This window comes from Rhipicephalus microplus, chromosome 6 (assembly GCF_043290135.1).
Source record: "Rhipicephalus microplus isolate Deutch F79 chromosome 6, USDA_Rmic, whole genome shotgun sequence".
Taxonomy (NCBI): domain Eukaryota; kingdom Metazoa; phylum Arthropoda; class Arachnida; order Ixodida; family Ixodidae; genus Rhipicephalus; species Rhipicephalus microplus.
The window spans coordinates 30146815-30170017 of NC_134705.1; positions in this window are offsets into that span (position 1 = coordinate 30146815).

Genomic DNA, 23203 nt, shown 5'->3' on the forward strand with positions numbered 1-23203 from the left:
GTGACATTGGCTCGATTAAACTTTACCAAACTTTGTATTCTAGGTCTATGACACCCACAGATGACAATGTACTCCATTATCTAGCAGAAGTTAGTTAAAACCTCGTATAATCCTACATAATTTACTACGTCACGGTGTTTACAGCGGTTATCTTCTGGTGGCGTCTCGATTTGGGTGCATTTCTGGACTCCTCCACTGGGGAGTCCTTCATAATCATGTGGTAGTTTTGGGACGTTACACTTCCCATATCAATCAAAATCAGGTGCTGTCTTCAGCCGCGCTTTCTTTACGTTAATTTTCTCGCTTATCAAGTGTCATGTCGCGGTGGGAGTTGCGTTTTCGTGATTGTGAAAATGTACTTCACTATTACGCGAAAATTTGTTTTGCTCTTTGTGTCCCTTCAAAGGGGAACTCTGCTACATTTTCAATCATATTCAGATAATACAATTTTTGAATGGCATTAACAGACCTGCATAACAGCTAGGGTGGTTCATCTCAATCTTAAATTTTTATAAACAAGTCAACCAAACATTCTATTTGCTGCAGGTAAAGGAGAAAAACCAATCCTGCAGGTCTTTCACGTGCATCACGTCCTGGCCTTGCTTATTGGTAGAAGACGTCCACGGCTGATTAAGGTTGGACCTTGCTGACTGCATCTTCCTGGTGGACCTCCGTTCGGTGGCCAGCGGTGACCGTGGAAGTACGCAAATTCTTCATTTTAAATACATCTCGTCTGAGTAGATCACACCGGTGTGGCTGGTGCCTTGATTATGCGACACGGACTGCTGAGTAGAACTTAGTTTTTAAGGAATTGTGTGTAGGTAACAAAAGCTTCCAAAGGATGAAACGTCATTGTTCTTACAGTTCAAGCAGATTTGTGGATTTGTCATTCTGTCTTCTCCTAAAACTTGACTCAATTTGTACTTTATCGAATGAAATTTAAAGCAGAGGGACAAAGACGAACGTAGTGGACCTTGATTCTTTTTTTAAACTGTACTGTGAGAAGGTTAAAGACGAAAAACACCTTCATTAGCATGGTCCAAACCCGCGAGCTTCTATCTACGCGTCTTGTGCTCTGCCAATTGATATACAACCATAGGTGCATTCCCATCTACTTTTTTTGCTCTGCGTGGATTTGATTCCCGGGAGTCTTAGTCCAGGTGTGTGTGTGTGTGTGTGTGTGTGTGTGTGTTTGTGTGTGTGTGTGTGTGTGTGTGTGACAATCTTTTTGCTAGACTAATCCTAGGACGAGTCGGCTGACGACCAATAGATGCATGCATACTCATCTAAGGCACTGTCTGTCGGTGCGAGACCCTCGTAATCGGAATGAACGAGTTTTTCTGATGTTCGCATTTCCTTACAGAACCAAAGCCAACCTACAGTGCACACAGGACATTGTTGTCCAAGTGCAGTGTAGCAGTTAGAACATAATTTGTAGTCAATACATCACTCCTCTCGTCGGTGGTATCTGCCCACAGTCTTCGAATTTCATTTCCGATATTTTATTACTTAAGGAAAATATTCCCCTTCTATCATTAATTCCTATGTTAAGCAGATATTTGGCTTTCTCACAAATATAGCGTCCCTCGTAAACTTGCGTTGCTGCATGTATACCTTGTACATCTACACGTCATCTAAATATGTTTGTTGTTGTTACAGCCTTCCAACCTTTCATCCCATCTGGACCATGTGACACCCGAACCTACATCGCCTTCCACATCCAGCCTGCGCCTCTGGTGGGGACATGGCCCTGTCCTGCAGCCACGACCTCCCTTGGTTCCCACATATCTGGACTCCCGTCCCTTTGCTTGCCTTCGGTGAAATGCGTCGTGCAAGGAAGCTCGTCTCCCCTGCCTGCCCTTTTCGGTCTTCTCTATGTGTAAGAACCCTGGTCAACGTTGCTGCTCGCCGTTGCTCTACTGTGCCCGCTATGAACAGGGAGCGACTGGGTGCTGATTTATCTGACCCCGCGTAACACGCCAGTTGTCTCTGCATCCTCCCTAGGCTACGAGCTGTACGTGAAACGTTGTGTAACACGTTCGTGTCGGTGTTTTATAGCCTCATAATGCACTGTGCTTGTGCGCTGAAATGGGACAATATAGAGCTAACGCGCATTCTTTTGCCTCGTTTGACTAATATCGATGTAATTTTGAGTCGAACGTGTACATCAGAGCAAACATTCTTTACAGGCGAGTTTGTCGCATGACGTGCTCGTTTCGAGTGATTGTGCTAACCAGTCCTTACAGTATATAAATTTATGCGTTTGAATCCATGAGTATATACTATACAGAGATGTTTTAAGAATAATCCAATGGTTTGTAGAATCTGCCAGTTTTTAATGTAATGGTACGCTGTTCAGCCGCTGAGTTCATCTGGTGTTTCTAGACCACTGGGTCTATACCATCAAATTAATTACGTAGGTGTAACGTTTAAAGCATCATAACGCCACAGTACTCTTTCCACCTGTATTTAACAGTGGAATTGCTCGACCCATCTGTATTTTTTTCAACTCCATTTTCTTTTGCTATGATGAAGGCATCCATTCACATCGTGCGATGCCGCGTCATATTGATGCTTTTTAGTATGGAAAGCTACGAAACTCGCTACATGTCTGGTCGGCCGGCAGACTGGTATCAATTCTCTGATAGTGTTCTTTCAGGAAAAAATTGTGCACTGTTACGAACATTATTCAAATCAGGCTGCAAAAAAAAAGCGGCGGCAGAGCAGTGTACTCTAGTTTTCAGTTAAGATGGTTTGCTTTCCTGTGATGTCCGAGAACTTCTACAGTCTTCTTAATGCTAACAGTGTCATGATTTGTGTGTGCTGTTTAGCGTGCCTGATTTAACAAGTACACTCGCTCATTGATTGTATGTTCTTGCAAATGTTTTGTTGAAGGATTGGTTTTATGTACGTTTCGAATGTGCAGCACGCGTTTTATTACTGGAAATAAATGCTGAGGGTACGTTGTAGATTCATTAAGTCTGTGTTAATCACTACAGTTTCTTTCATAAAGCCAACGTTTTATTTTAAACGATATTGATTTCATCGAATGAAAAAAAAAACATGCTTACAAATATTGTTGTATGTGTTACAATTTTACTTCGTATTCGGCATACTTCAAAGTATTCTTCTGCACTTGCTAAAGGCTGGTAGGCCTGTCATTTTTTGTACTTTTCCTTTTGACAAAGGCATATTGTAAGTGAATGGTTTATCCAATTCAGAGTATCAATAATCAATCAGTGTTGCCCAATCAGTGTTGTCTTCCTATGCACTTTTGCCTGACACTATTCTGTGACAGAGAAATTTCGCTGTTTGCTTTTTGTTTTCCTTCCAATAATAAATTATCTGCCTTCTGCAATTCATTTGGATAAATATATTGGCCTCTGCTTCTTGTGGGATGCTTCTTAATCATAGTCAACTGGCGTTCTGCTAGTCCAGTGCTTTTTCTCGGCACAAATGAGCCAATTAATGAAAATAGTCATCATCCTTGCCGGTATTCATAGCCTAAGCTTGTTAAGTTGTTAGATATAGAACTTGAGCTTTGCTGAAATAAATACTAGTGTACAAGGAGACACGCATTTTAAGAGTAATCCTAAGCTTGCCATACCCATCCTCCTTTGTGGATGTGCAATTGTTTCCTGCTACTTATAGTTCAGACTTCAAATTGTGGTAGTCAATAAAGGGAACCTGAAGGGGCTTGTGAAGTATGATCTGGTTTACAGAAGTGCGCCAATAAATTGCGAAACCACTTTTATTAGGACTCTTTTTCAGGTAAAGGAGCGTTCTGGTTTTATAGATTTCAATTTCGCGGGACTACCGTATACACATCGGATACCAAAGTTCACAAGGTAAGTCTTATCGAAGTTGAGACGGGTGCAGCCTATAACAGTTTGAAATCGCACAACTCGCTGCGTCGCAATGCGCATGCAGGTGTGCAGCGTCGAATGACGACTCTTGCTGTACCACATTTATCGCCTGCAAAGCAGGGAAAACATCACCTGGTTTCTACGACTCTCCTATGTCGACGGCATTGTGTGATGTCCTGCAGGTTCATCACATTTGTGGACATGGTTTTACCAGAACGTGTCGCATACAATCATTCGACCCGGAGGAAGAAAGGAAGCAATAGAAAGGGAGACGGCAGGGAGGTTAACCAGAAAGGCATCCGGTTGGCTACTTTGAGAAGAGATTTCAAGCTACACATGTTTTTTTTAAAGCAGAAGAGTTAATCTGTCGGGATTTATTGTCCTTCCAGTAGATGAACCATATCGCTGTTGGGTCACACTAGCGGTCATTTTTGTATACTTTGAACATAAAGTTAAAATTATAGTTCTGTTTTTATGGGACAAAAGCACGCTCATTGCCGTCGATATGATGAACGATCTCGTTTGCGCCACAATCGGAGAGAGAGAGTAATAAACGTTTATTTAGAAAACAGTGTTCCGAGCGACGCCCGGGGTCACCCTAAGGTGGGAAGGTTCCCTATAGCCCAGGAACCCTCTGGCTTCGACTGCCCTCTTGGCCCTGGCGACGAGTTGTCGCTAAGTCTTCCAGATCCTCGAGGACGAGGTGGGCCTCCCACGTTTCAATTAAATGGTCGTCATTTGTTCTTGGGGCTTGGTCCCGCTGCAATTGCACGTCGTGGTTTGCATGGCACTGGCATTCCAGGAGCAAGTGTGTCAGTGGGTGTCTGGTACGCTGCAGAGCGGGCACATGTAGCCATGTGTCATTGGGTAGAGGCGGTGCATCAATATGCATCTAAGCAAGTATTGCTTTGTAGGCATCTGAGAACCACGCTCTCTTCTTTGGTTAGTCTTGGATGGGGTGGAGGGTACATCAATCGGAAGAAAAAAAAATTGCTGGGTTGGAGTGAGTCCCCTTAAGGTAACACGCGCTTAACGTGTGTGCCCGGGCGACCGGCTTTAAATCATGACGTCTTAACGATAATCGCATGTTCTGTCATGCGATGGCAATGTGCACTTGTACCACGCAATATTACTGCGACATTATATGTTGTATAATGAAGCCTGTATGACGTACGCGTGTGTTTGTAAAGTGTGCTAGTTATTTCCACTGCATTTGAAACAGAGGAAGTTTTCGTTCTATTTCGAAACGCTCGTGAGGCTGCGTGGTATAGAGAACCTGTTTGCCACACAAATGACCTAGGTTCCATCCTTAATCGGACTCTGTATTTTTTATTATGTTATTTGATTATTTCTGAATTGTTAAGTCATGGACAACCTCATGATTTTTCTCTCGCATCTAACGACGCGGACACATACGCCGGAATTTCTGCTAAACGAGCTATTTAACGCTGTCGCGTTAAAATCTTACCAACGTATGGCGGCGGTGTCATCCAACACATCCACATTGAATGGGAACTAGGTAGTGTCCCCATCATACGACGAAGCATTTAATTCTACGCAGAGGAAGAAGAGCAAGAAGCGATGGTGGTAGTGGTATCTTTGTTCTCGCTGACGAATCATGCATAGGCATGCATAATTCGTAGCTATGTCTGTCAGGAACAAGAGATCGTTTGACCGCTTGCTCAGGAACTATTTTTGTTTATTGGCAGTCTTATCTCTAAACTAATTTTTCAGATTGGCTTTAATTTCATTTTAGTTTCATTTAAGTATCCTGCCACCCGGTTCTTGGCCAATCCTCATCTGTGGGTGAGCGCCATCCATTTGAGGTCATGAGCCTCAGCATGCAGGACGTTTGTGAAAAGTTACAGAGCATAGTAATTTCAAAGTTTAAATCAGGGAGTCATTTGGATTATCAATCCTTCATCTAATTCATGCCACATAATTATACTGGAGCTCCACATCAGAACGCTGGAGCCACCCAGAACGATGGCACAGAGTACTACCCCGCCGCGGTGATCTAGTGGCTAAGGTACTCGGCTACTGACCCGAAGGTCGCGGGTTCGAATCCCGGCTGCGGCGGCTGCATTTCCGATGGAGGCGGAAATGTTGTAGGCCCGTGTGCTCAGATTTGGGTGCACGTTAAAGAACCCCAGGTGGTCGAAATTTCCGGAGCCCTCCACTACGGCGTCTCTCATAATCATATGGTGGTTTTGGGACGTTAAACCCGACATATCAATCATGGCACAGAGTACTGCATAAACGGGACTCGGAAATGAGCTCCCGCATATTTTACGAGCTAAAGTGAAACATCAGGTGTATGGTTGACCAGATTCATCTTGGTGGGACCTTTGATTGATTATTAATATGTGGGGTTTAACGTCCCGAAACCACCATATGATTATGAGAGACGCCGTAATGGAGGGCTCCGCAAATTTCGACCACCTGGGGTTCTTTAACGTGCACCCGAACCTGAGCACACGGTCCTACAACATTTACACCTCCATCGGAAATGCAGCCGCTACAGCCGGGATTCGATCCCGCGACCTGCGGGTCAGTAGCCGAGTACCTTAGCCACTAGACCACCGCGGCGGGTTTTGGTGTGATTTTTGCAAGATGTTATGCATGCTTCATCGGCCAGTGAAAACGATGGCGATCATGGTCACTAACAATTACAAGAAACACTTGAACGCATATATTGTGCGTGTGCAGAGTCGATTGAACGGTTTCCTAGTAGACCATTAACCGAAGATGTTTTAGGTACTTATCTCTTACGTAAACAACCCAAATGTGTTTATAATAATGGTAATATTCTTCTTAGAAGCGACTAGAGTAAATGCGCATGTGTAGATTCGCTCCGCTATGACGTCGGGAGCCAGAAACGTCCACAGCGTGATATCGTCGTGATATCGTCGGCATAGAAGGCATGTCGCAAATCCACAACTTGCTCAAGTTGTTTAGGGAGACCTGACATAGCGATATTAAAGAATGCTGGTGAAATCACAGCTCCTTGAGGTGTTCCTCTGCCTGGTCCACCCGTACTCGTACCCCGGAGCAGTGGAAAGCACCCTTCGCGACGCGCTTTCCCCTCAAGGTCTGCCGGGCCCTCACTCTCAAGGCCTGGGCTGTTGCAGAGGTTACCATAAGTGTATAGGTGTTCTGTAATAGGTACCCTACCAGTTTTCTTTGAATTTGCATTATAAAATAATTTCGTCGTCCAGTATGACGGGACTATAGTATCACTTCCCTAAGCTACCGATGTCATTCATCGCTGTTTTGTTCTACTTCCACCCTTTCCCCCTGTAGAGAAGCAAGCAATACACCAACTGTAGCTCAAGCAGACCTCTTGGCCTTTCTATAAACAAATTTGTTTTCTATCTCTCTCAAAAAAATTAAGGTCATATAATCCGACCTACACATTGGCACCTGAATGGGGCAAGTGATCCTCCAGAGTGTGGGTATGTGCCAATCATACCAGAATGGTCATTATCATCATCATCATCATCAGTACTAAGGAGCAAGCAATCGAGCAAGCAAGCGAGGCTGGCTTCGCGGACAGTCTCGCTCGAGAACGACTCACAGAGCCCGCAGTAGCCCGCAGCAAGACCATCTTGATTTAAAGTTGAGTGTGCGACGTTGTCGGCATGCAGGCGCCCGAAATTCCCGGCGTGGTAGACGCATTGGACGTCGTCGCTGACGCTGACCTGAGCGACGACGACGACAGGAGTGACGAAGAGGATGAGGAGAAGGAGGAAGACGAAGTGCTTCAGGACAACTTCAAGCCGCTCCACTACCAGGTCAGCCTCATCATCGGCACCTTGGCCATCGGAGTCTCATGCGTCGTCGCGATATGCGCAGTGGTAAGTGTTGAACGCGTATTCGAGGCTACTCCACTGCAGTTTTGCTTGGCGCTCCAGTACATGCTTCTTCGCGGTCCCCGGCATTGGGGTTAGGCTGACGGTGCGCAAATGGTTGGTTGGTATGTGAGGTTTAACGTCCCAAAACCACTATATGATTATGAGAGACGCCGTAGTGGAGGGCTCCGAAAATTTAGACCACCTGTGGTTCTTTAACGTGCACCCAAGTCTGAGCACACGGGCCTACAACATTCCCGCCTCCATCGGAAATGCAGCCGCCACAGCCGGGATTCGAACCCGCGCCCTGCGGGTCAGCAGCCGAGTACCTTAGCCACTAGACCACCGCGGCGGGGCACGGTGCGCAAATGAATGTTTCTCCGTTGTTCGAACGTTTACTTTTCCATTGACCCCAACGCAAGCGGTGAAAATGCACGATCCGTGAGTGTTGAAATTTAATGTGGAACGAAGGGGAGCTAAACAAGTGGAGCACAAACAAAACATACTGGAGCAGAGTTACGAAGATTTGTCTCTTGCTGTTACTGCAATCTCTTTTCTGTCGTCTCGACGAAAGCGCTGGAAGCTAAGCAGGGAGGGTTAGAACGGGCAAAGAAAATGTGTCTCGCACGCCTCGTTGCCTTGAGCACTTTTTTCTCCCCCCCCCCCCCATCAAATGCGTGACTTTTCCACTTTTCGAGCTTTTTAGTGCAATCGCACGCGCACGCGTGTACAAATCGCGGCCTCCCGCAGCGATCCCTGTAGCAACAGAGCACGCCATGCTCGAATGAGCCAATGACTGATACGAAGGCTGTGACGAGTGATTTTTGAGCTTCTTTCGTCATTGGTCGAGAGCAGAGAAAGCAATATTTAGCTAACTTTGAGAATATGTTGGGCATGCTGCGCCATAATATTCGGCTCGCGTGTCCTCAGGAGCCTCGACTGCCCATCGGCAGCGTTTCCTGACCATGGTCAAAACGTGTTTAAGGATTCATTGCCATTCAAATGATAGTGACGTGCAGTAGTGATCAAACCGCGCTCTAAACGTCACATGTCGTGCCATGCTGTTAGCCCAGTGCGTATAGTGTTCAGTTGATAACCAAAAGGTTGGAGGTTCGCAAGACTTGGCTGGGATTGCTGGAATATCAGAAAGTATTCGAGACATCTTACCGCGAAATCTCAGACGTACGTGCTATCACATAATTTGTCAAACTGGACAGAAGTAATGCGCAGAACAACATTGCGGGTGGTCCTTATAGACCATAAGATTGTGGTCTGCCTTTTATTTCCATAAACAAAGTTTTTTTATAGGGGGCACACACTGGAATCATATTGGACGGTGAGACCGGGGGGTCCCATGCCATCAAGTTCCATACCGCTACGTAGAGTGCCCCGCCCCTCTCCATCCGCCGCCCCATGAGCGATTTCAGCATCGTACTGCCGTTGCACCAGTATGAAGCCCACTCGTACCGACTTTAAACCGATGTACAGGGTGAGTTGAGTACCACACAAAGAACCGAGCCAAGTCCGGGCACTCGATCACTCTACCTTCAGAATACAGTGGCCTCCAGCCGGCACTGATAATCGAACCCCGTACCCCTCATATTAGAAGCAGACACTCAGCTAGGAGATTCCACGTTCGAAATCCGGCAGGCTCACTTCCTTTTTTTCTTACTCAGTGATAAATTATTGTTTGGTTCCTGGGAGTCAATATTGCAAGTCCAGTTATGTGGTGCAATTGATGGTGCGCTTGGCGGCGGGTAGGAGGTGTGTGTCATGTGTTTTACTCGGGTGGACGTGTGAGTGTTTGCGTGTGTGCGACAGTCAAGGTTGCGCTACATATATTACAATATGTTTAATAACCATCTAGCCCAACAACAAGTTTTCTTGAGGAGGTTCCTAGTTCAAATCCCCAACACACTCATTTCCCTTTTTTCTTTTTTATTTACTCAGCGAGAAAGTACGCATTGTTTGCTCCCTGGGAATCAGGCTCGCAAGTATGATCTTGTGACGCAATGTATAGTGTGGTTGGCTACAGATCAGAAGGTTGCACGTTCGAAGCCCAACAAGCTCATTCTTGTTTTTTTTTTACTTAGCGAGAAAGCAAGCATTTTTTGGTCCCTAGGAGTCAATCCAGCAAGTCCAGTAATGTGGCGCAATGGCTAGCGTGGTTGGCTATGGATCAGAAGGTTCCACGTTTGAATCCCCACAGGTTCGATGCCCCTTTCTTTTTCTTTTTTACTCAGCGAGGAAGTGAGCATTGTTTGATCCCTGGAATTCGGGCTTGCAAGTCCGGCAATGAGACAGAATGAACCGTGCGGTTGGCTTCGGATCAGGAGGTTCCATGTTCGGATCCTCAGAAACTCATTGGTCTTTTATCTTCACTCGGCGAGAAAGTAATGATTATTTGGTACCTGGAACTCAACCCTGTAAGCGTAGTCCTGTGGCACAATAGATAGTGCTGTTGGCTCTGGGTCAGGAGAACCCATGTTCAATTTCCAGCAAGCTTTGTGCCTTTTTTGTAATTTTTTTACCCAGCTTGGAGGTCAGCGTTGAGGCTTTTATCACCTCTGAAAAGGTCCGACTGCTGCCTGACGTGAAAGCTCACCACCATCACGCCAAGACATCACCTCAAAAGGTCCTTATGAGTTACAAAAACTTCCCCTGACTTGCTTGCTTCGATGCAATACAAGTCAAAAAGCACTAAAAAAAGTTGAGCCCTTATCGCCCCTGATAGGGCTCAACTTTTGTCTGACGTCACAGGTTGCAGCGATAGAGCGATCATATAAAAAGTTGTCATCCCAGCTGCTATAATTGAACTGATGGGCTTGTTTCGCCGCAATACATGTTCAAAACCAACCGAAAAGTTGAGGTTTCTATCGCCGCTGATAAAGCCCAACTTTTGTCTGACGTCACAGGTTGCAACGATAGAGCAATCTTATTGAAAAATTGCCCTCCTAGCTGCTGTACTTCGCCTTATGGGCTTGCTTCGCTGCAATACATGTTTAAAACCAGCCCAAAAAGGTGAGGCCTCTATCACCACTGATAAGGCCCTGATAAGGCCACTGATAAGGCGTTGCGACCTGTGACGTCAGACAAAAGTTGGACCTTATCAGCGGTGATAGAGGCCCCAACTTTTTCAGTTGGTTTTGAACATGTATTGCGGCGTAGCGAGTCAATTAGGCGAAGTATAGCAGCTGGGAGGGCAATTTTTTCTATGATCGCTCTATCCGTGCAACGTGTGAGATCAGACAAAAGTTGGGCTTTATCAGCGGTGATAGAGGCCTCAAATTTTTCGGCTGATTTTGAACATGTCCTGCGGAGAAGCTGAAGCACCAGGGGATTCGTGATAACTCGTATGACTTTCTAACCGGGACGTTGTTCAAGCTCGGCGTAATGTGTGTGGAATGTGATGCCATGCCCGAAAAATATCACAAATGGGTATGGGCCAGGGCCACAGAATTTTAGCAGTTTCCACTACTACGACGTGGCTTCCAATAACCTCGAGAAGGAATGAAATGAAAGAGAGGAGGATGAGGAGGGAGTAAGAAACAAAGATAATATCTGGAGTTTAGATAGTGCGACGAGGTGAAGGAGGAGGGAAGAGGTGGAAACAGATATAAGGGAAAAAGTTATGGGTGAGGGAAATTGTTGTAAGGCGGGATTCGAACCCGCATACCCTCGATCAGAAAACGAACGTCCTAACAACTCGGCCATCGAGTCACGCTAGAAGAGGGTAGCATTGCCTTGTATAGTAACGCGTAGCAAGGGGTGGGAAAGAGAAATGAGTGGCAGTAGAAATATGAATGCTGAGAAGAGGTCTAGGAGAGAGGCATAGAAAGGAATAAACGTATAAAACAGAAAGAAATATTTGCCTGAAACGTCTGTGAAGAGGCTATATTTGAACATGCATACTCCTGATTCGAAAACAAGCGTCCTAACCACTCAGCTATTCAGGCACGCTGGAAGAGCGCAGCACTGCCTTGTATAGCAACGAGTGGCATGATATGGGAAAGGGTAATGAGCGGAAGGAGATGTGAATGGTGAGAGGAGGTAAAGGGGGGAGGCAGAGACGGAAATAAATATATAAGAAGGAAAAAAAGTTGCCTAAAAAGTTTGCGATGAGCCTAGATTCGAACCCGCATACCCTTAATCCGATAGCGAATTTTGTAACCCCTCTGCCATCTAAGGCTGCTTGCAGTCAAAGCATAGTAGTGTGTAGTAAGGCGCAGCAAGGAGTGAGAAAGGAAAATAGGCGGAATCAGGAGAGATGTGGGTCCTAAACTACCTATCGCCAAACACACGTCAAAAAGGTGCAAAATCTTTGTGTCAGTGCTTGTTTAAATCCGCGTTCAGCAATGGGTAATCTGAGAAATTAGGTTCATAATCAAGTAAAAACCAATCAGCGCTAAAACGACTACGATGGACGAGATTAAGAGATGATATGCGTTGCAGTACTCGCAACTGGAAACCTACAACATTACTTGGTGAGTCCCTATTAGGTGTTCAAAATCTTTTCTTTGTGTTGCATGTTCGCAAGGCCTGCTTGATTGTCAAGTTATAACCAGATATTTTTTTATATTTATGGCATGATCGACTCGCTCGCTGGATTTCGGGCCGACCGGTTGTGCCCCCGCGATCTCCGACGACAGCGCAGCTCTGGCCGACAGGCTCGCCCTACGCCATCTCCTGACGCCGACAGGAGCTCTCGCTGAGTGGTACCCCGTTCTCGGACTTCTGGGACCATGTCCATCTTTCCTGTCCCTGTACCTCTCTTTGTCCCTGTGCCTCTCCCTATGTCTATACTTTTAATTCCTCCCCATTTTTCAAATTCCTCCTTACCCCCATTCCCGGCACAGACCTGTGGAGGTGCCCTCCATTGAGAGAGAGGCAGTAACGGAACTGCGCTTATTTCTTCCTTTTCCCCTGCCAAAAGTCACATATATGGCATTACCAACCCTTACGCCTGCTTAGGTCACCACGCAGTCCTTTTAATTAAACTTCATTAACTGCGTAAAGAATGTGCGAAATTAAATTGTCGTCAAAACTTGTCGTTGGGCTAGTTGGCGCGCGTTTGCAGAGTTGCACAAACCCCGTTACCGCTGGTATGACGTTAGTCTTTTTGTCTTCAGAAAATGCAGTCGTAAGCCACGAATCGGTCAACAAAAACAAGGTTGCTTTATTTTCCTAGCTGCTTGTACGTCTTGGGTAGGAGGTTAAACATGTTCAAGATAGTTTTCGGTGGGCAAGTTTGTTGTTTTCATATCAGTGAGCATGCGCAATAACGTTTAGTTGAAAGCGTGTCAACAGGAGGCGCTTCTCTTTACCAAGCACGACACAGGGACCGCATTCTGAATCTCGCTCTCTTGTCCAAAGTAGAAGCCTCGCTTTGCCTCTCATCTTGAGCAGGAGACCTCCATGGAGTCGTGGAACAATTCGGCGTCCGGGAGCAGCGGAAAATGCGAGTTGATGACGGCCCTGCAGGTGTACCAAACGAAAGCCCGCGCCCACGTGGTGCTCGTGCCGGCGCTGCTGGTCACCATCGTGGCCTTCCTGGGTTCGCTGCGTCGGAACTCGCATCTGCTCGCCATCTACGTGGTGGCCGTGACACCGTTTGTGCTGCTGTCCTTCGCCATTCCCACGCTCTGCATCGGCCCCGAAACGACGATTAAGCATGTGAGAGCTGCACCACGTGCCGTAGGCGTGCGCGGGCAAGGAATGAGAGAAATCCTCGCCACCCCGTCTATCACCCAGTGTTGCCAGGGGCCCTGCAACAAATAACCATCGAATGTTTTCATTAAAAGAGTTTGATTACTTTACGAGATTCCAGCCACATGAAATTAATCCGTCAAGGACGAGCTGAGGGACCCTACAGAGCAAAAATATTTGCATATTAGTTAATTTCAACTTCATAATCTCGAAAACACCATTCTTACCGCGACGCGAGCAAGCGAGAAAACGCGCAAAAAGAAAATGCGGGTGGTGACGTCCTCATGAGAGCGTCTCACAAAACGCAGTAACGTAGGAAATCTGGAGAGCGTCTACTGTGTCCTATACCGAGCTTCCAATAGATAAAAAAAGAAGTATATTGCAATCTGTAGGTGCTATAGAGCTAGCGTACGAAGGCTAAGAAAATTTCATTGAGCCGATGCCGCGAAAATACCAAAAAATACATTTTGAAGTTTCTTACGTCGCGCGCTGCATTTTGGCGCGAAATTTAAAAATGAAACTTCAACCTTGGTGTTTCTCCGCTAATAATAATCTAATGATAGGGAAGTCTACTAAATTCTCAGAGTGCACTTTGCCAATATAAACGAAGTCATTGTTCCCATTTAACGTCCTTTTAATTGCTCTAGCACTGTAATTGCTTCCTTTCTCTTGCCCCAGCGATGACGCTGCAAGAGAATCAGGCAGGGATGGCACCCGGAAAAAGAAGTACTCATGATAATAAGGGTTGCAGCGCGAGCACGAATGTGCTAGAAGAAACAGACGAAAGTCGAGGTACGGAAGGCAAAGAGGACAACACAGCGCTCGTGTTGTCCTCTTTGCCTTCCGTACCTCGGCTTTCGTCTGTTTCTTCTAGCACATTCGTGCTCGCGCTGCAACCCTTATTATCATGAATTCAAACCAACTAGCCCAAATCACCATTCTTATTTAAAAGGAAGTACCTCGCGGGCGCGTCATGACCTTGAGCACTTCTCTTCGAACGTGCGGCTTACTTTCAGCGTGATCGCGAGCACGTGGGCACCTCGGTAACTACGCGCCTCACGACGCTGACGTCAGGCAATGGCCGTAAATTTGGGTATATGGCGTGTTCACGTGGATATATGGCATCACTCGAAGAAAGAGCAGGGAACGATTTTTATTTCATCTTTTTAGGATTGATTGTAAATTCAAGGGCTTCGCTACAATGTTTGGCTCGTGGTTTCAGGAGCCTCGAGAGCGTTTTTAGGTCATGCCACAAAAACGTTGCAGGGCCTCTTTAAGTTGCATTTCAATAAGTGTTTATTCTGCACCTTCATTCTCGTACAAGCCCGGGGCATAAAGTTTTCTATAAAAGCTCTAAAGGGAACTGTGGTGCTAGTGCATATGGGAGCATCAACGCACGTTGTTTTAGCCACCATGGAAATCATGGGTTGTAGAAAAATTCGTCTAAGCTTCCTACTTCTGGCTACATTTGGCTACGTGTTGCCTGAATCCGCTTTGCCGCAAAGGTTAAGCATAAGTTAAGTAGTTACGCTTCACCACTGTGACTCTTTTTTGGTTAACCATGCAGTTAAAATCGGCTCAAGGAGTTCACAATGGTCCGTTTTTTATTATTCGAAACAAAACCAAAACACAGCCAGAAGAAAGCTGCAAATTCGTCCGAAGCCCGCAAGCTTGAAAGCAAGGCTAATCCGTGTACTAACCATCATTCCCATGCAGCAGCGTACACAGGGGTTAACACACCAGACCCGTGTACCCCCCTCCCCCCCCCCCCCCACACACACACAACCTAATTTTTTTTTTGCCGACACAGGAGATATATCTCCATAAGAAAGATATCTGCTTACGTTCCTGTTCCCACTGCGGCTGAATGATCACAGTGCCAGTTTACTCTAGCAAATGTTGTATGACTCTCTAGGGCACAGAGAACCAAAGGCGGGTCGTTGTCAAAAGCACGTCATTGCCTTAGTTTTTTTTTTGCCACCTTTGCAGTAGAGTGTACACTCCGAAGCTCATTTTATTTCGGTCCGCAGAGCACCCCCCCTTCCACATGATGAAAAAAGCTATGCACACGTAATCCACACGCACTCTGCTTGTCCTAGATGGTTGCTTCCGAAGTACAACTTATGCGGTACAAGAAATATTTATTGTTTCTGAAAAGCAAGTGCAACAGGTCAGTGGTGCAACTAACTGCTGAAGCCAAAATTGTAGCTGGCAATCAGGGGTGCATAGCCAGATCTGGAAGTGGGGAGGAGGGATTAAACTATGCGTGCATATTATATAGAAATATATTACCAACTAGCCCAGCTATCGATTGTTCTACCGTCTCAATTTTCTGCTCAGTTGATTGAAGGCCAATGTTAAAAAGGCCTTCTCTCTGACTGAGCGAACTTCTTTGGTCTGAGAAAAATTAAAACGGAATAATTCGAATCTTACAAGCTTGTGTTTTAAAACTTATTGAGGACAAAAAAAAAGCCTTTACTGGTTCTTAGATATAGCAATTCGCCCGTTTACTTGTTTTCAGGAATTATATCGTCGATGTGTTTTCTGATATGTGATGTCCTCCTTCTCGCAGCTGTGCCTGCAGTACGTCTCTTCCTTCCTGGACGTGATGCTGGTCTGGGACTTGACGCCGTTGTGGACGTGGACCCCCTGGTCGGGCCCGGTGCTCGTGATCAGCATCATCAGCGCCGCGAGGCTGCACGAGGCCACAAGCAGGACCGAGCACGTACAGGACCAGTTGGCACAGGCCCGTGGACCCGAGAACGCTCTCCGCATGGACCGCACAAGAGGCTGAGTTCCCTGCGATGCCAGGACGGCGCATATGTGCTGAGTGCCAAAGAAAACGCTGCCGTATAGACGGCTCCTATAAGGACGGCTCCTGTAAGGACGGAGCAGGCGTCATATTACTTTTCTTTTTTTTCAGTCACGCAATATAATGTTTCTTTTTGATTCTTCGTTTCTTTGTCGATTGAGCGCACGTTGCTGATGAGTTCCATGGAATACCGCCAGCCTGGCAGTTACGAAAGGATAGAGTTACTGCGTGGAGAGTTGCACCTCTAGACACTAGAGTTTTGCGTATGCCTTCCGAACGCCGTTCACAGCCTTGCAATGTAGAGACGTTGAAGCTGGGGCCGATTATTCTATTTCTTGATGCCGCCACCGCTGCAGCGAAATGAATTGACACTAGTCATCGGCATTCCATTTAATTGCCAGTCTTTGACATGTCGATCGGTAACACGGTAGGCATGATGTAGTTTGGAGAAACAGGCTTCGGCAACGCCACAGACCATCTGATAGTTAGGCTTACGTGCCACACTGCTGCTAAAGTATAGTTGGCGGCAACAACTTCCCTTTACAGCATTGCAGTGCCTATACATCCTAAGAAATCATCACAGAACAACTCTTTGGAAGCTGCAGAACCGAAGCACGTGCCTTCTGCTGCGTCATAAAATAGCACTGAGCTTTACTGACGGCTTTCGAATTCGCGTTGGTAATATAAATACCGCTATCTTTGTTAAGAGACTCAAACAGTTGCGGAAAGACGAAATTAGAATGCGGTCATTGTTCACATACAATGACCGCAATGACCGCACGCGCATACACATTTCGGCATGCCGAAATGTGTATGCGCCTGCCATTGCCAGAAGGCGTATGCCCGTGTGCATGCCGAAATGAGTATGCGTGTGCGCATGCCGAAATGCGTAGCGCGTGCGCATGCCGAAATTCGTAGCGCGTGCGCATGTCAGAAGGCGTATGCGCGTGCGCATGTCAGAAGGCGTATGCGCGTGCGCATGCCAAGAGACGTATGTGCGTGCGCATGTCGAAATGTGTATGTGTGCGCGCATGCCAATATCGAAGAGATAGGCCTCGAACTGAAAGTGCTGTAACCGATGACGCCACATTGCTATACACCTATTTTACGAACACAAGTGTAGCGGCAAAAGAGAGACGTCAGACGACGTTGAATGCGGCCGACGGGGTTGTGCCAATGGATACGTGGGGTTTAACGTCCGAAAACTACCATATGAGAGACGCCACAACGAGAGGCGCCGTAGTGGAGGGCTTCGGAAATTTCGACCACCTGGGGTTCTTTAACGTGCACCCTAATATGAGCACACCAGCCTTTAGCATTTCCGCCTCCATCGAAAATGCTGCCGCCACCGTGATTCGATCCCACGACTTGCGGGTCAGCAGCGTTTACCTTAGCTACTAAACCACCGCGGCTGGGCAGGGGCCGTGCCAAATTTGCCACTTTATTCCTCGTGGCTGAAGTGTAGCGGCGGCTGCCAGCGTCCGTAAAGCCAGGCGCGTGAACTCGTTCTCTTCACGCGCATCTCGAACTTTGCATGAGCTGCGCGAGAAGCGCGGCGCTGTGGGTATGGAATTATGATCGTGATGATGCCACTACAGATTACTCCCCCCCCACACACACAGAAATGAACCAAGGATAAAAACAATGAGAGCACGAATACAAAAGTGTGCAGGTCGAGAAGCTAAAGAGTCCGCGAGCAACCCAGCTCGTCAACGGGAAGGGACTATTGGCAACCAGTGTGCCTCTGGTGGGCGACACTTGGAAAAGTGCAGAGGTCGAAGGAGATTCATGACACTGTGGTCACAGACAGGCGGGCACCATATTAACCTAGTGGGATCACTCGAGAGCACACCCCGTGTCGGGAACGCTCGCTGAGGGCAAAGGTGGTTGGTGGTGGAGCCGTGTGAAGGCACTGAAGAGGCATAGCCGGTGATGAAGCCGAGACGGTGCAATGCATCGAAGCGGAGCTAGGACGACCGAGTACTGAAGTGCAAGTGCCGCGGTGGGGCCTCCGACAGCGCACAGGGCGCCGACCAGGCTTTCGACAAGGAGTAGTGGGCTGGTCGTGCTCGTTTGGACATCGCCGTCGTTAGAACACCGGCGTCAGCGTTTCGTTCCGGCTGGCGTGCTGGCAGGGGTGGTCGAGTCGATGGACGCAAAAACGCCGTGCCTGAATAACGGCACCGCGTGCACTAGGCGTACTCATGCGCCCGATAAGTGGTTGGCCATTGCATCGGGCAGACCTAGTAGGTGCTTGCGCCGTCTTGAAGGCCATGGCTGCAACGCATGGCTGCATAGCAGGGCACTTGAAAAGGGAACGTTCTATTTTACGACGAACGCGATGATTTCTTCTATGCGCTGTCACGGGTGGTAGACAGGCAGTAGAATTGGGCATTGTCGCTCGTGTCACCAAAGAGCCTGCGTTGCGGCCACACGTCTGGTAGTTGCCGTCCAGCGTCAAAGGCTCCTGGGGATGGTTGTGGAGCCCAGAAGTTGTGGCATGGTGGCTGAATGGCGTGCCCGCGCTCGTCGCTGCAGGCTGGTGGTTGTCCGCCTGTGTGGGTGGTACAAAACGTGCGGTCTGTCCGGCTGTTGACCAAGCTGCACGTAGTTCTCGGTCATTGTAGCAGCATCCCGGAAGTTCGGTTGTTGCATGTCACAGGCAGGAACTTCAGCTGCGGAAGACGCTGAGGTAGGTGATAGTGTCTGCTTGCAAGACGTACGGCGCGTTAAGGCCGGTTGAGAGTCACCTTCGGACACCGTCGACGGCGTTGCCTCCGCGATCGGGGGGCGAACAGTGGACACGACGATGTCCGTATTTGCGGCAGGCTCCAAGGCGTGTGGCGAGGTTGCCGTCGTGAAGGCTGACCTGACTGAGTTGTCTGGGGTGGAGGAAGACGTGCAGGTGGCAGGCAAGAGTGACGAACCTGCGTTCGCGGGCTCCAAGTGGACGTACCTCTCGGTGCTAAGACCAGTAGAAGTGGGAGCGTTGTCTACCTGGTCGTCGTGCTCAGGTACAGGTTTGGATGTTCCTGCAACTGGATCTGAGGTAGGGGGCGTCGCAGCAGGGGTAGCGAGGTCGCGGTCAATGGATGGTTGCGGGCTGGTTGGTAGCACGCGCTGCGACACAGTGGTGACAAGTCGCGGGACCCTGGAAGCGGGCGGTACGTGGGAGCGTAGCAGGCGAGCAGCGCAGTGCAGAGGGCGTCTTATGGCGGTGGGCTTGCGGTCGATTTTGCAGCAAGATGGTGAAACTCAAGCGACAGCGCATCCAGCAAGATGGCGTGCATAAGCGGCAGGTCCGCGACGCCATTCAACGCGAGAACGGCGTCGAACTGCATGAGCCATGCATGGGGCAAGATGGGGTGGAACGGCGGGACTTGCGGGCAGAGTTGCGGAAGCATGATAGCCGGCAGCTCGTCGAAGGGCGTGTCTTTCAGGTCACCTTAGCGGTGACGGTACAGAGAGGCGTGAGACGACGATGTCGAAGGCGGCCGACGGAACCGTGCCAAACTCGCCACTTTATACATCGGGGCTGAAGTGGAGCAACGGCGGCTGCCAGCTTGTTTCTTTGTTTCTTTGTAGCCTCTAATGTATGGCTGATACCCTCTATGGGGGGTTCGCCAAGAGAACATGTAGTCTCATATGGACGACAACTTCACTATTGTTCACAACAAAAAAAAAGGAAAAAGAAAGTTGTAGAATGAAGACAGTATATTAAAAAAACGAAGATTTTGAGAGTTAGAAAACAAAAATCAACAAGAAAGTAGACACTAATAACTATACCCTGATTTTCGGAGCCGACCAGACAGCTAGTTTTGCCAAACTTGATTAATTTGGTATGTGGCGGATTTATCCACATTTCGAAAATTACTTTTCGAGCGTCCCTCAGGCCTTTGCTTTGCTTTGCTTTCCTAGATACATGGCACGTACCCACTTAAGGGGATTTGCCAAGAATGCAACGTAGAGACCTAAATGTTATTTTAGGTACGCTATGAAATTTAAAACCAAAAATAGAGAAATGAAATGGCAATAGTACATAAAACATTGAATTTAACTACAAGTAATACGCTTTTCAGCCTGTATTTCAGACTGCCGTAATAACCTGAAGGGAAAAATTCTGAAAACACACCTTTTAACTTAACGAAATGACGAATAATTTTAAATACCAGAATGAAATGATACTTGTTGAGTAGTTATAATGAAATTGCACACGGCATCAAACGCTTTCTTGTAGCAGTATCCCAAACCTGAGGCACCGAAGCTTAAAACATTTTCCTCTGATAAGTTCAAGCCTATTTTTGTAAAAGGGGTAATTAGATGTCAAGTTCTGATATGAGAATATATTGCACATGACAAAAAGTAATGTGCGATATTTTCCAGTTCTCCGTAGAATTAACAGATAGTAATATCATCAGACGAACCCTGTAGAAATAAAAGTTTATTGGGGGCACACGACACCGAAATCTGGTGATGATTACTTCTATTTGTCGAGAATGGCTCCATTGCGATTTCCACGGATATATTAGGTAATTATATTCCGTCCACGTGGCGCATGAACTCATTCTCTTCTTTCGCAGCTCGAGCTATGCAAGAGCTTCACGGGAGGCGCGGTGCTGTGGCTATGAAATGATGATGATGATGATGATGATTGGCGATGATGAGGACGCTTCATCATCATCATCATCCTGACTACGTCCACTGCAGGACAAAGGCCTCTCCCATGTTCCGCCAGTTAACCCGGTCCTGTGCTTGCTGCTGCCAATTTATACCCGCAAACTTCTTAATCTCATCTGCCCACCTAGCCTTCTGTCTCCCCCTAACCCACTTCCCTTCTCTGGGAATCCAGTTAGTTACCCTTAATGACCAGTGGTTATCCTGTCTACGCGCTACATGCCCGGCCCATGTCCATTTCCTCTTCTTTAATTCAACTACGATATCCTTAACCCCCGTTTGTCCCCTAATCCACTCTACTCTCTTCTTGTCTCTTAAGGTTACACCTACCATTTTTCTTTCCATTGCTCGCTTCATCGTCCTCAATTTAAGCTGAACCCTCTTTGTAAGTCTCCAGGTTTCTGCTCCGTAGCTAAGTACCGGCAAGATACAGCTGTTATATACCTTCCTCTTGAGGGATAGTGGCAATCTACCTGTCATAATTTGAGAGTGCTTGCCGAATGTGCTCCACCCCATTCTTATTCTTCTAGTTACTTCAATCTCGTGGTTCGGCTCTGCGGTTATTACCTGCCCTAAGTAGACATAGTATTTTACAACTTCGACTTGACCCCGGACCATTTTGTGTGCAGAAGATACTAGGACCTTGGGCATCTGCCTCAGTTGCGCAGAAAGCACTAAAGCACTGCTACTTTACCTTAAGACAACAAATCTGAGCGACCGCCTGTAGACTGTGTGTGCTCCCCGAGTGTGCTCGTGATTGTGTGTACCTTCTCATCTTTCTGCAACCTCTTTTCTCCCCTTTATCTCTTCCCCAGTGCAGGGTAGCAAACCGAATGTGCGTCTGGTTAACCTCCCTGCCTTTCCTTGCATCTTTATCTCTCTCTCTCTCTCTCTCTATGTCATCGGCGAAGAGCAGGTTACTAAGGTATTCTCCATTAACTCTTATCCCGAACTGTTCCCATTCTAGGCTTCTGAAAACCTCCTGTAAGCACGCGGTAAATAGTATTGGGGAGTCCCCCTGCCTTACACCCTTGTTGATTGGTATTTTGTTGCTTTCTTTATGAAGCGCAATGGTAGCAGTTGATCCCCTGTAGATTTCTTCCAGAATGTTTATATATACTTCATCTACGCCCTGATTCCGCAGTGTCTGCATGACGGCTGATATTTCTACTGAATCAAACGCCTTCTCGTAATCTATGAAGGCTATGTATAGTGGTTGGTTATATTCTGAGCCTTTCTCGATTACCTGATTAATAGTATGAATTTGGTCGATTGTTGAGTAGCCTGTTAGAAATCCTGCTTGTTCCTTAGGTTGATTGAATCCTAATGTTTTCTTTACTCTGTTAGCAATTACTTTTGTATATAGCTTGTATACTACAGAGAGCAAGCTAATCGGCCTGTAATTCTTCAAGTCGTTGTCATCTCTTTATTTATGTATTAAGATGATGTTAGCGTTCTTCCAAGACCTTGGTACTCTTCCCGTCAGGAGACACCTCGTAAACAGGGTGGCTACTTTTTCTAACACAATCTGTCCTCCATATTTTAGAAGATCTGATGTTACCTGATCCTTACCAGCAGCTTTGCCTCTTTGCATGCTCTCTAAAGCTTTTCTGACTTCTATTATTACTGGTGGGGTGTCATCTGGGTTACTGCTAGTTCTTATAGTACTAAAGTCATGGTTGTACCGGCTACTGTACAGATCTCTGTAAAACTCCTCCGCTATTTTAACTATCCTATCCATATTGGTAGTTATTTTGCCTTCTTTGTCCCTTAGTGCATACGTCCGATTTTCGCCTATCCCAAGTTTCCTCTTCACTGCTTTGACGCTTTTTCCATTTTTCAGAGCGTGTTCAATTCTCTCCATGTTAAACCTTCTTACGTCGGATACTTTACGCCTATTAATCAACTTCGAAAGCTCTGCCAGTTCTATTTTGTTTGTGGTACTTGAGACTTTCATGATTTGACGCTTCTTTATGAAATTCTTCGTTTCCTGGGAAAGCTTGCCAGTGTCCTGTCTAACTACCCTTCCTCCAACTTCAACTGCACACTCCGTAATGATACTCGTCAGATTATCATTCATTGTATCTATGCTAAGGTTGGTTTCCTCACTAAGAGCCGAGTGCCTGTTCTAAAGCGAGACTCTGAATTCCTGTGCTTTTTTTTCAGAAAAAGTACACCGCCTGACAAAAAATGTCTGAAACTACAACTTATAGAAGGACACCGGGGATAAGTGACACTGTGCTGCTGGTGTTCCAATACTTCTGGTCTTTCTGTGGCAGTTGTATAGCGAAAAT